We start from the raw sequence: 13,418 nt of genomic DNA on the forward strand, positions 1-13,418 counted from the left end.
TCTTACTAAGGTAAACAATAAAATAAAGCAAATGCCAGTCAATAATATCTACTGTATCAAATGATAGAAAGTACAAAATAACAATGGTGGAAAAAAGATGAAACCCCCTCCCCCCGCCCCAGGAACCTAGATCTCTTCCAGTTCAAGGTTTATCATGCCGAAGGGTACCCTAAACTTCTTGGTCCAGTCAAATTGTAGCTGAGTTCTTGGCAACAAGATAGAAGAGGACATAAAAAAAAACAATAAAGACAGTGAAAGCATGAGCCAGCTGTCTTTGAAATAGAGTATTAGTTATCTATGGCCTATAACAAATTACCACAAACACAGCAAATTAAACAGACATTTCTTATCTCACGGTTTCCATGGGTCAGGAGTACAGACACAGCTTAGCTAATTCCTCTGCTTAGGTTTTGACAATATTGCAAGCAAGATGTCGACTGAACCACATTCTTATTTGGGGGAAGAATTCATTTCCAAGCTGACTCAAGTTATTAGCAGAATTTATTTGTTGTACTTCCGGGACTGAAGGTCTCAGCTTCTTCCTGGCTATTGGCTTGGAGGCTTCCCTGACATCTTAGTGGTCAGAGTTCCTAGAGATTGTCCATATCTTTTCCTGCAGTTCCTTGACATATGAGCTTCTTTAATGTCCTTTACTCCATCAAGTCAGAACAGACAGCCTCTAGAGTCAGTCTACTGGCAAGAAGGACTCTCATGTAACACAATCATGTGAGTGACATTCCATCATCTTTCTCATATTCTGTCATAAAAAGTCCCAGGCCCTGCCCATGCTCACAGAGAGGGATTTTATAAGGGCCTTAACACCAGGAGATGGGGGCCATGGGGGCTTCTCTAGTTTCTGTCTGCCCCAGGAAGGTTCCCAGAAGCCATCACACGGACCTCCCTCTTTCAGCCCATTGGCTAGAATTAGAGCTGAATTGGAAAATGTAAACTTCCTTTCTGTACAGCCAGGCATCCCGCTACAGTGGATGGTAATGTATTATAGTGGAAGAAGGAGAAATTAAATACCAGAAGACAATAAGCAGACTACCTTCCATTCAGGGACCTTCCAATCAGAACTTCCATAGCAATTAATTGAAATAAGGAACAGGACAGCATCTGGCATAGTGTATGAGGTTGTCAAATGATCTTCCATGATTATAAACTACTAAATTTACTATTATATGTAGTTGGATTAATATTAATAGAAGAATAGAGACTAAATTCCCTTAAAAGAAGCAAGACTTTTGAATAGGAAATTATGTTCAATCCACTTTTACACTAAAATTTCAGTCTCAGGTAAATTAATTGTATCTAATCTTACAGCTGATTTTTTATTCTTATAAAAATCTTATATGGCCTATTTGATAACCCTGTCTTTAAAAAAATTGTATTGATCTGCAAACTTCATAGAATTTTCTCACATATTTTATTTTCAGTTCATCCCGCTGAAGGGTCCATTGCTTCTATTTACTGGGAAAGTTTATGTGACCAGCCTGAAGTTAAGTAACTGCCAAGTGGCATAGCCAGAGCTAGGGTCCAGGGCATCTATGTCTACGTGGACACATTATGTCATGAAATTGATTTCATTTAAGAATAAAAATGTGAGTATATTAGACATTTCAAAAATATTAGATGTTGTTCATGCACCAGAAATGTAGAAATATCAAGATAAATGATGAAATTTTGTTCTATCTCTTTCTTTCTCTCTCTCCCCACTCTCTCCCCCTGCAGTGTTTAATGTATTCCCAACCAAAAGAACTGAAAAAAAAAGGAAAGGAAGTTAAAGAAGGTCACAGAAAGGGACAATTGGCTACAAAAGAGCACTGTATCATTGAAAGGACTTTAGAATTTAAATCAGTCACTATAAAGAGAATTATTTAAGTAAAGAAAATGATGAGTTAACATAGTTAATCTAATGTTCTAGAAAATAATTAGGTTGGACCAGGTGGTGGCAAACACAAAATCCTTTCCACCGCAGGTTACTGCTGGAGTGTTGAAATTAAACTCTTTCACACATACTGTCCACCCATCACTCTCTCTTACTCCAGATCCTCCGTGGCTGTAGAATTTTTCCTGTAGAACAACAATTAGACTGGGTATCATGATTCATGACCCCTAACCCTCCTCACCCCCCCCACACTCTCACTCCCTCCACAGACTAGGTCAGGTGACCTGATACTCACTTGCGTTACCCTGTATGTTTCCACTGTGGCACTTAACGATTGTAAGCGGTAATTGTAAGTCATGATGTAATTACATTAACTGTGAACAACACCTGTGTAATAATAATGTAAAAATCAGGAGACTGGGGATATCTTTCTATCCTTCTAACTCTTTACTACATTTCTGTAGCACAGTATAGATTTATAGATATAGATATTTTGTACATATTTGTTGGTAATGAAGACAAATTTATTGGAAAAGCATCACCAGATGATGAAATGAGTCTGTGTTGGAATAAAATTTCTGCCTTTTATCTCTTTTCCCTTTCCTCCCCAAACCACGCCTAATCCACCTCAAAGTTCACCATCAATATTTTTAGACTTTGGAATATTACTAATACTTTCTAAACCTGTTTTTCTACTCAATTATAATTATACCCACTTTATTTTGCTCTTATAGATTAGATAAGGCGGCATATACAAAGTTCTGACATTTGACAAGTATCTTATTGTCATTGCTGTTATTAAGGTTCCATTATTGTTGTTCGTCAAATTTGTTAAGTTCTTAGGCAAAATAACCATATAAAACACAGACGAATACACAATATAAATGACCAGGACTTCAATGAATTTTATATATGGTTTCTTATTTATAAAGTAATACAAAATTAAACTGATATAAATATTTTGACATCTTTGGGCTTAAATTCTACCCTATATTGAAAAGTAAAAATTTTCTGTATTGAATCATAGTTAGTTTTTCACAAGGGCAGAAAAGTGTTGCCCTTTTGGGTTTAAATGAAAAATAATTCTGTTACCTCTTCATGCATTTTAACCTAGTTTAAATTTTTTTCTTCTGCTGTAAATACAAAGCTATCATAGTTTTAGAACTCTAGAGAGAACCTCTACTAACATCTTGCCCCTGCCCTAATCAACAGAGGATTAAACTCTAATTGTATGACTTATATATAACACGTAGGCACAAACTACAATCTTTCAAAGATTAATTCTTCAATATATGTTATCTAAAGGACTTAAGGAAAAGAAAATTTTTAAGATTGGGATTCATTTGTCCAATCAACACTTATTCATCTTTTCCAGAGGGCTGAGCCATAACCTGTGGAAGGAAAACAAAATGATTACAGCTCCCAATGATTAAAATGAGATTTTGGAGAAAAATATTTTGTGTTTGACCATTAGTTTCTGTAACTTCATTTTATTTAAGTGTATATGTTTAATGTCAAGTGCAAATTTTAAGAAAAATAAATAAGGGTATCTGTTACCTTTCTCCCAGAATGCTAAAGTTGCTGAGTAACACCTTAAGGTTACTGCTGGGTGAGTAGGATTTCCATTGTCTATTTCTTCCATCACTACTAAGGGCACTTGTTCACGTGTGAGGTGGAAAACAGAAATACAAACATTTTCTCTTTCCAATTAAATTTTCATTTTTTTTATACCTATACACATACCTCTCTAATTCAAATGTATGGTGAAGAACTCAGTCGAAATGCCTCAAGCCTAAGAATATTGGATTTGTCTGTTAATCCGTAATGTACAGGGCATGTCAATTTTATCCGCTATTTCTCTTTTTTCTAACAATTTCTCATATCACTATTTCAAAAACATACTTTCAAAGGAGATAAACAAAATTAATTCCTACAACTCCTAGTTCCTAAATATTTATTATTTGCTTCAACCTCTTGAAATCCAAGAATCAAATTTAATGGAGAAACATCATAATAAGATGGTAGTGAAAATATTCTGGGATGTTTATGAAGCCTGTTTTCAGACAAATTGAGAGAGAAATCATCCATTTTACTCCCAAAATGAATCTCTTCTGTACTACATGGCACAAGGCCAAGCTATAAAATGATGTTTTAATGTTGCAAGCTAGATCAAAGAAACACCTTAATGATATTTGGTCCTGCCTGAATATTCTGAGATCGCTTTGAAGGCTTAACATGAATTGTTCTACAATCTGATGATTGCCCATATTTCCCCATTAAGGTGGAACAAAACCACAGTTAATTCAATTGTTTAAGCTAAACCTATAGATAAGAATATGTTTTTACTGCCAGTCATCACCCAAAGCTTGTAATTAACTATATACCTTATGATCAGCACACAATAATTTTAAATAGTTTGTACAAAAGGAAAAATCTATTTTTGAAGACAAAGTATTTAGAAATTAGAAAGAAATTATAGAAAACAATGGGAAGGGGTATTTTTTTCAGCTAAGAAATTAATTTTGTTTTAGTAAAGACAGAATAAAATAGTTTTCCCTTCAGCAGGGATAGCGTAAATCACTGCCTATTATACAAAGAAAATAATCTCTTCCTTTTCTAAAGTGCGTTTTAAATGACTGTTGACGTGCAAGGCACTGTACCCGGGCAGGGGAAAACAGTAAGCCACTGATGGAAACATCCTGCAAGGAGGTAAGAATTCAGCATTCATTGCCAAATCTTGCTATGTTTTATTAGGCCAAACACCCTGTATTTTTAAACAAGGCACTTTATAATTTGATTATATACAAGACCAATGAAAATACAGAATTTACTGCATATTTATTATAATAAACAAAAAATTCATTTTGAAAACCAAAGAATTGATATACAAGTTATCCCAAATATCACCCCTAAAGTCACCATACATAGGGAAAATGGGAAATTGAGCTTTTATGCCTTTATTTACAACATATTCATAACAAAATTTTACAAAAAATATTTAAAAAATTTTCTACATATTGGCCACCTCTGTAAAATTTCATAATAGACATGTTGTAAATAAAGGTACATTTAGCTACAATTTCCCATTTTTCCTATATATGGTAACTTTAGAGGCAACTTTTGGGACACCCTGCAGTAATAAATGATCATTTTTATAGACTCCCATAAAGGCACACTCTATGTTCCCAAGAATGCTCCCATGCAGGGGCTCTCAAAGGGTGGTCTCAGGCAATTAAATCTGCATCACCTGGGAACTTGTTGCAATATAAAATTCTCTTGTCCTACCTCCCAGTGTATTCAATCAGAAACTCTGAGGGTGAGGCAGCGCAAGCCACGATTTAATAAACCTACCAGTGAAACTGAGGGCCATGCACACTAAAGCGTGAGAATCACTGTCCCAATCTAGTCCCTTAAATATTAAATTGGCATTTTATAAAAATGAGACTCTCATACTCCTAATTCAATCTCTTTTACTTTTCACAATGTTTGCAAGGACCATTAGAACCAGGGAAAGTTCATCTTTCTGTGGCTTTTCAGTAGCTTGACACCCCTTCCACTTCCATTTTTCCCAACCAATCATTTTGCTGAGATTTTTATTTTTGCTGTATTTTCGCTTTGATATCTCTTGAGACAAGAAAAGCTGGAGTACATTTCCTTGGGCTAAGTTAGCACTTCCTGGCTAGGATATGATTTCTGTTAAATCCTCGCCCCATTACCTTTGAATAGCTTAACAACAGCATTAATTACTATAAGTCAAAGCTGAAGGTTTTTAAAGAAATTGTAATACTTATACTTAATGGCTGTTTCAGGTCAGAAATACTGATGTGTCCTTTATAATACTTGTACCTTTTTAATACTTGTCATAATAGAATAATATATGGCTTTAATTTTGACATTGAAAAATAGAAGAAAACTCTGAAAATTGAAATGAATTTCCCAAACATCTTTTGTAATCAGCATGCTTCACTCACAAGCATTTACGATGAAGGACAAAAACCTTTCGAGAGTTACAATAATTTTTAACTTATATGAACTATTAATTAGTAAATTTCTACATCACCATGAGTTGCTATTCAATGCCTTTTATTTAAGGGACTAAACACAAAGCTGAATTATTTCAATGTACAAAAGTGCATTATTTTTCTTGTTTTTAATGATTTCTGTAGGTATTCATTTTACAGGCAGATGCTTCTTTTTGTATTTGAAGCTGGGACTCTACTAAAAATATTTCATATCATCTCAGGGTTTCTCAGAGGCTTGCAGAAGCCTGAGCCTCTTCCATTTTTTGAGATTCTCAGTATTTACATAGGCAATAATAATAGAAATGACAAACGTAGTTACAAAAACTGTGGTGTATCCCAAAAGTTTAAACTAAAGCTAACCCATCTATCATATTAAAAAATATTGCATAAGCTCATTTGGAGATGACTGAATTTGAACTGCTTCCCAAACATGAAGCATTAGACCAGACGGCCACCCCACCCCTCCCTGGGCATTGCCGCTGTATCTATAACTTTGTGCTTTGCTGTATCTATAACTAGCTATCTCTCTGGAGGGAAAAATTTTCCCTGATCTTAATCTTTCTGAATCAGGGAAAGAAGAGAGGACAGGAGGGCTACCCAGGGCCAGGCTGACTGTTTTGCCCTCTTCTCACCTTTCTGCTAGGCAGGCAGCCCAGAAATGAAAGGAAATACAGGCAACCTGTCAGTCTACTAAGACACTGGCTCAAACGTTATGTATGTATGTTCTAATGGGAACTTCTGGAACAGAGTTGTAACTTTTGACTATCTTTTTGGGAAAGCTAGCATAACTCTAACCTGACTGTACTTCCAGAAGTATGATCGGAAGTAGCAGTAGTTAGTTAGTGAAGGTAGCAACTTTCCCAAGAGTAATTTGATTATGTCTCTGATTCAATTCACCTAAAGGAAACCTCAAAACAGTTTTAAAATCACTAAACGTTTTGTAGAAAAGATTATCTGTTTTTTATTAGTTTTGTTTCTGGTCAGGGAAGATAGAAAAAAATAAAAATAAAAACATTAATGCCATTTCTGAACCTACCCATAGACCCCGAAACATTTAGCAATGTATAGATTCATGAATCTTGCCATTCTCCAAAATCATATAGAAGAGCATGACCCCCATTCCTATTATCAATATATTATAAGCAACCGAAGGGCTGAGAAAGCTCCTGCTTTTCCCCTCAATATTGTTGTATCCCCAGAACCGGTGAATAGGTGCTCAATAATTTTTTTTGATGACTAAAATGATGAATGTGTCAATGTTCATAAGACGGGGCACACTGTCTTGGTAAGGAATAAATAGAAATAAATGCAACTCCTTAAAATTCCTACAAGGCACAAGGCGTCCAGGGGAGACTCTAATGAAAAAACAAGATAAATAAAATGAATCTAATATATATCTTCTAGACAAAGAATTATACCACCCTGACATTTTTCTAGGTTTCCAGAAGAGCAATTGCTTCAGTCACTTGTGTAGACTCTCTGTGCATAGAACAAAAAAAATGATACAAATTCCTGGCTTAGTAAAAATAATTAAAAAAAAATCCAGCTAACTGAGAACATTGTGATCTCACTGAAGGTCTTGTTATAAGAATCTAAAAGCGCTCATAAAGTTAGCAAACAACCGGAATGTTTTATTTCTGTATCATTTGGATCTCTTCAGTTCCAATGGTCAGAAAATTCAACCCAAGCTGCCTTAAGGCAAAACGAATTTATTGATTAATGCGTGAACATATCCAGAAGTAGAACCCGGTTCAGCCATAGCTGGTTTCAGAGCTCAAAAATCTTCACGTGGGCTCCAACTCCCAGGTTTGCCTCCCTGGGTCTGCATTTTCAGACTTCACAGGGTGACATTATGCAAAGTCCAGTAGAAGACAGTCCACTTCCTAAAAACGGAGGCGCAGAAGTGAAGGAAGGACGGCAAAAGGAAAGGAAGGGGAAAGGGAAAAGGGCAGGGGAAAGAACACTTTGTCTCTGATTGGCCAGACTGAGGTCACATACCCATCCCAGCTGCCAGGAGGTCATCCTAGTACCACTGGCCAGACCTAAGTACTGGGTCAACCAGCAAGTAAGAACAGCAGCTGACAGGCCCTGAAACAAATGGGCTGAAGAATGAGGTAAGGTTGGTTCCTGCAAAACAAACGGGTATTTTGTCCACAAGAGTCACTGCTGAGAAGCAAAAGCACAGATGTCCACCGTGAGCTCTCATTAGCGGACCCCACTGATTAGACCTCTCATACGTTATGTTAGTGGAACCAAATAAGATCTTAAAAAAAAAAAAACTTTCAATTTAGGATTTTATCAAACCATAGTTTTGCTGGGTGTAATCTCACACCTTGAATCCAAATGTCTTTCCACTCGCTGGCCTTCCACGTATCTTCAGGGGCTGGAACACATGGCCTTTCAAAGCTGGCGAATAGAGGAAACTCTCCCAGCCTCGCAGCCTCCCGCTGCGCTCTGCCCTGTCCAGCGCCAACCGCGGGAGCGTGACCAGAGGGGACCGCGCGGGTGCGCCCCACCTTCCAGCTTCGCCTCCGGGACCGGTGCCCGTTTCCCCCGCCGCACAATCCGGCTGGTCCTCGGCGGCCGTTGTCGACCCACCCACAAGGGCGGTGGGCTCTGGCAGGCTGGACAGAACCCTCTGGTCTCCTAGCCGAAGCCCGGGCAGAGCCGGCCGGGGAAGGAAGCCGGCCGATGGAGGCGTCTCCCGGCTCCGGCTCCGGCTCCCGCCCCTTCCCCGGGCGAGCGCGCGCGGGCCTGGAGCGGGGAGGCGGCGGCGAGGGCGGCGGCGCGGCCGGGCGGGTCCCGGAGCCGCGGCTCGTGTCGGAGCGAGCGCAGGAGTCCCCCGCGCGCTCGCCGCGCTCGCCCAGCAGCCGCCGCCCGATCGGCCCAGTCGCCGCCGTCTGCGTCCCCGGGAGCCCGGGCGCGCGGGGGGAGGGCGGCTCGCGCGTCGTCCCCGCCGGACCCCGCACGCCGCGGAGCCCCCGAGCGCCGCCCGGACGGCGGGGCCACCTGGGGAGCCGCCGAGGCCCTGGACCCGAGGAGAGAGGACGGCCGCGGAGCGCTGCAGCCCCAGGTAACCGGGCGGAGGAGGGGGCCGCTGGTCCTCGCCCCGAAACCTGAGCCGGCCACTAAAGCCGGACTCTGAAGGTGGCCCACGGGCAGGACAAGTTTCTCTTGCCTTGAAATGAAGGGGTCCTGCCCCTCGTTTTATTTAACCAGTCCCTTTTCTCCTGTTTTAAATAAGTTTATTTAGACAATGGAGAAAGAAAAAAAAAAGAAAAAACAGTCTCCTGGGTGACTAGGTTTGTAAATATAATCCTGAAAGTTTTGCAGAGTGGTTATTGGCTTATGAGCATTTATTAACCTGTTAACTCTTCGGCTAGTCGGAACATTGACCTTTAAAATATTCTTTGAGGAACGTTACAAGTTTGCTGTGGCGTTCGCGCGTCGTCCTGTATGTTATCAGCTCAGTCAGCATCTGTCTCCCTGAAGTGGTACCAAAGCCGGTCCCCGGGCGACGGGGCTTGCGTGTGACACTCTTGCCCTCTAGTGCCTCACCAGCTTGGTAGCAGTTTGATGGCTAATATTAATAAAATGTTACATAACACGAGAGGACTGGGCCGGGGCTGGTGTTGCTGCCACTTGTAAAGCCAAAAAGCCTCAGCCGATGGTAGCGGATGCGACTGTTTGGGTTTCTTTTCCATCCATTGAAACTTTCTCCAGCATTTTCAGCCCGTTGAACTTTAATTCCAGGTAAGTGTATTTATTTAATTACACTATACACTAAGGCCCATTCATAAATGTAGGGGCTTTTAGTAAGCGGTAACAACTTTGTTTTCAATTAATTTAAAAATTTCAGGATTGAACAAGTGCTTCGTCTTATTCTTGAAGAAAAAATATAGAGCATTTTGATTAAAGTAAGTGAACAAAGGACTATGTCATTATTCAGGGGAAATTTTAAAGCTGCTTTATCCTAAGGAGCTAGACCCTTATAGTTGTTTAAGATCTTCACCACCAATTTAGAATTATCCTGCCATAGATTTGCTAAGCAGAGCAGGTCTGTTGCCTTGACAGAATTTTGTAAGCAACATCAGAGATTTAAAGTAACTACCTGCCCATCCATACAGTAATCATCCACAATGAAGCTTTCTATTTGATGCAGTTTATTTTATATACGTTATTTAAAATTATAGAATTAATGAAATTGTATGTCACTTGAAATAATCAGCCTCGGTATTAAATATAGAAGCTTTAAATGAAAAGAAAATAGATGTATCCTCTATTTAATGGATTCACCTTAGGGGGTTCAGGGAACAACCAAGTTAGATTCTCTAGGAGGTTTGTCTGTATCGTTTTCCACCTAGTTTTTCTAGTATCTGGGCACCTATGTAAGACTCAAAGTGATTGAAAGTTGAAAATATTTCTATATTATTTATAAATATGTTGGGACATAGCAACATATTAATCTGTAAGAGTTTTGAAAAACACTCCAAAACAATGGAAACAGATACATTCTTAGTCTTCATATGAAAGCACAAATCCAATATTGAGACATGTTGGAAACTCATCTGAGACCTGCTCTTTTTTTGCCCTTAGAAAATATCGTATTATCAGCTAGTGAACAATGCTGTTCACCACTGAGAGAGCAGAAGGATAGGGAGGAGACTCTCTCAAATATCTGATACTCAGCTGAAGGAAATGGTCCTATTTTCTACAACCATAGTTCATATCAATATTTATACTTGAGAGGAATACTTCAAAAATATATTGGAAAGAGACTCCTTTTAAAATAGTACTGAATGGATCAAGAGGCTTGCCCTACCCACCACTTTCTATCTTTTTGCTTCTCTAGTTAACATAGTGTCTATCATCTCTACGATATTGTTACTATCTTCGTTATGGTCTTGATAGTAATTTAGCACAGGGGTTATTTTTTTGTCTAAATAAATGTTCATTTTAAACTAACATCAGTTAATTGTTTTCCTGGTCTTTAATAATGAAGGCTTCTGTGGTACTGTACTGTTTTAAATAAAACAAAACTTTTATCTCTGGATAAATTTCTTATAGTTTAGTTTGAATGCACTATAGTATACCTTCTCTAATAAATTTTCTTGAGAAAACTATTTCTGAACATGGCAGAAATACAGAGTTATTTCTGGTATAGCTGAAAGATTTATTGAAAAAATATATAGTAAAAAAAAAAGACAACCAGACATTAGAAGTTCTTTTTCTGAACCATATATTCTGCTGAAGAATTTCTTCTAAGCTGGAATCTGAGTATTTAATGGTTGACTTGTCATTTCACAATTTTAAATCCATAAAGAAATTATAAATTTTTTTAATTCAGGGAATATGATTATATGACTTCTTTGAAACCTGACTGCGTCTTAGTTGCTCTTCGATTCAACTTCTAAACTTAAACATGCGTCTACTGAGGTATCGAATACATTTATAAAATCTATATTTAAATATTTTGTTATTTGTATGGACTGTGAAATCAGACAAATAGAATTAAAGATAAAAACACTGTTCTCAACTAGAGGAATGCCTCGTAGACATTAGGGAAATGTCCCTTGTAGACATTGCTAAGTAGACAATAGGGAAAAAACAGTGGAAGTTTACTTTCCCTGTGCTGTGGCTGTTGGAAGTGAGCATTCACATTGAAATGCATGAACTCTGGACACCTGTCCAGATTGGGGATGCTTCCAGGCCCCCAAATTAATTGCCTACATTATAATTAGTCTGAACAATGCTCAAAATTGTTTTATCTCTAAAGTTTTTCTTATCAAAGAATTGGTTTTAGAATTTGTTTGGTTAGCCTTTTTTTTTTTTTTTTTTTAATAAAAACTATATCCTCAGGCACCTGGATATCACAGTGAGCAAATTATCCTTTCATGATACTCTAAACATTTTTCATAAATTTCATGTAAGTTACATGGCTGGAAAAGAAGTATTCAGGACCCATTACAATTAATTAATGTCTATAATAAGTCACTATACAAAATTGCCTACAAATTACTGATGGCTAATAACTCTTGCCAAACAAGAACTCATAAATCAAGTATGGTGGTCTTATCCTAAAACATTGAAGCATGTCAATGATGAGTATCCATGTTACTTACATTTCAATTTTTGTCTTTCTGTTTGATTATAATATTTGAAAATAACATGAAAGGAGATCTATATTCTAGGCCTGGCTCTGAAGGGGAAAGAGCAGCCTTGGACAGCTCCCTTGCAGACTCGGGGGCTAGATTTCTTCACCTGTGAAGTGAGGATCTCAGAGTCCATTTCTTCTCCTGTTTGTTGTCCAACATTGTAGAAATTTCCCTGGGAGGCAGGACAAATACACATGGAAAAAGCCTGCAAATGCATATGAAAAAAGCATTAGAGAATAATACAGAGATTCCTGATAAGTGCTATTGTCTAGACTTTTACTAGTAAAGACATAAGTGATTAAAATAACAATGAACACTTATAGAATGGTTACCTTGTACCAGAGACTGTTCTAAGCACTTTACATTTTAATTTATAACTTTGGTAATGTCCACAAAGATTCTTTGAGGTATATACTGTTTTCATTTCACAAATGAGGAAATTGGGATACTGAGAGGTTCCCTACCTGCCTCAGATCACATCCCTGGCAAATGATGGAGCTGTATTTAGTTTGAGTCTGGCTCCACTGCTCAATTTTTTAACCATAAGATGGTGTTGTCTCCCTATAGGTTTTCAAATATTTATGCTTGAAATGCCTCTTGAGATAGTGGAGGCAATCCATCTCCAGCACTTCTACTCTGGCATATGAGATAATCATCCAGTAACCAAGGGCTATGTATTAAGTACCTACTTTTATGCCAAGCATAAAGCAGTGCCTGGTACTTTCTCTAGTGAAGTATATATAGTCTGGTTTAGGTGATTTCTTTCTCCTCTTCTGATACCCTAGTTGAGATGGATGTCACTTGTTCTAAGGGGTGTCCAAGGTAACAGAAGAAGAATTTATCTGACTTCATTGACGTACTCTAAAATAGAGAATAATAGAGCCAGAACTTCCAGCCTCCTGGGGACTCCTTATCAGATTTCTTCATTGCTCCCTTCTGTTGTTTCATCATCTTCTCTCTGCAGATGGCTGTCTTTCCTTCTTACTCACGTAACTTTCCAAAGTACATGGTCAACAACTTGACATCTTATGGTCCAGGCAACCGATATCCATGATTCTGATGAAAGACAAAGATGATATGCTCGGCGCCTGTGGCTGAAGCGGCTAAGGTGCCAACCACATACACCTGAGCTGGTGGGTTCAAATCCAGCCCGGGCCTGCCAAACAACAATGATGGCTGCAACCAAAAAATAGCCGGGCATTGTGGCAGGCACTTGTAGTCCCAGCTACTTGGGAGGCAGAAGCAGGAGAATGGCTTGAGCCCAGGAGTTGGAGGTTGCTGTGAGCTATGATAGCACAGCACTCTACCCATGGCAACAGCTTGAGGCTCTGTCTCAAAAAAAAAAAAAAAAAG

General features: G+C 38.6%; 1 protein-coding gene across 1 annotated transcript in view; it reads left to right on the forward strand.

Moving 5' to 3' along the window:
* The first annotated feature begins 9,534 nt into the window (after positions 1-9,534).
* LOC128571765 (bifunctional heparan sulfate N-deacetylase/N-sulfotransferase 3) overlaps positions 9,535-13,418 on the forward strand; it is a 202,940-nt gene continuing 199,056 nt past the window's right edge. The window contains exon 1 of the mRNA XM_053571469.1: positions 9,535-9,663. The gene's annotated coding sequence lies outside the window, so the exon portion shown is untranslated. The remainder of the gene's footprint in view (positions 9,664-13,418) is intronic.

The sequence above is a fragment of the Nycticebus coucang genome, chromosome 1 (assembly GCF_027406575.1).
Source record: "Nycticebus coucang isolate mNycCou1 chromosome 1, mNycCou1.pri, whole genome shotgun sequence".
Classification (NCBI taxonomy): Eukaryota; Metazoa; Chordata; class Mammalia; order Primates; family Lorisidae; genus Nycticebus; species Nycticebus coucang.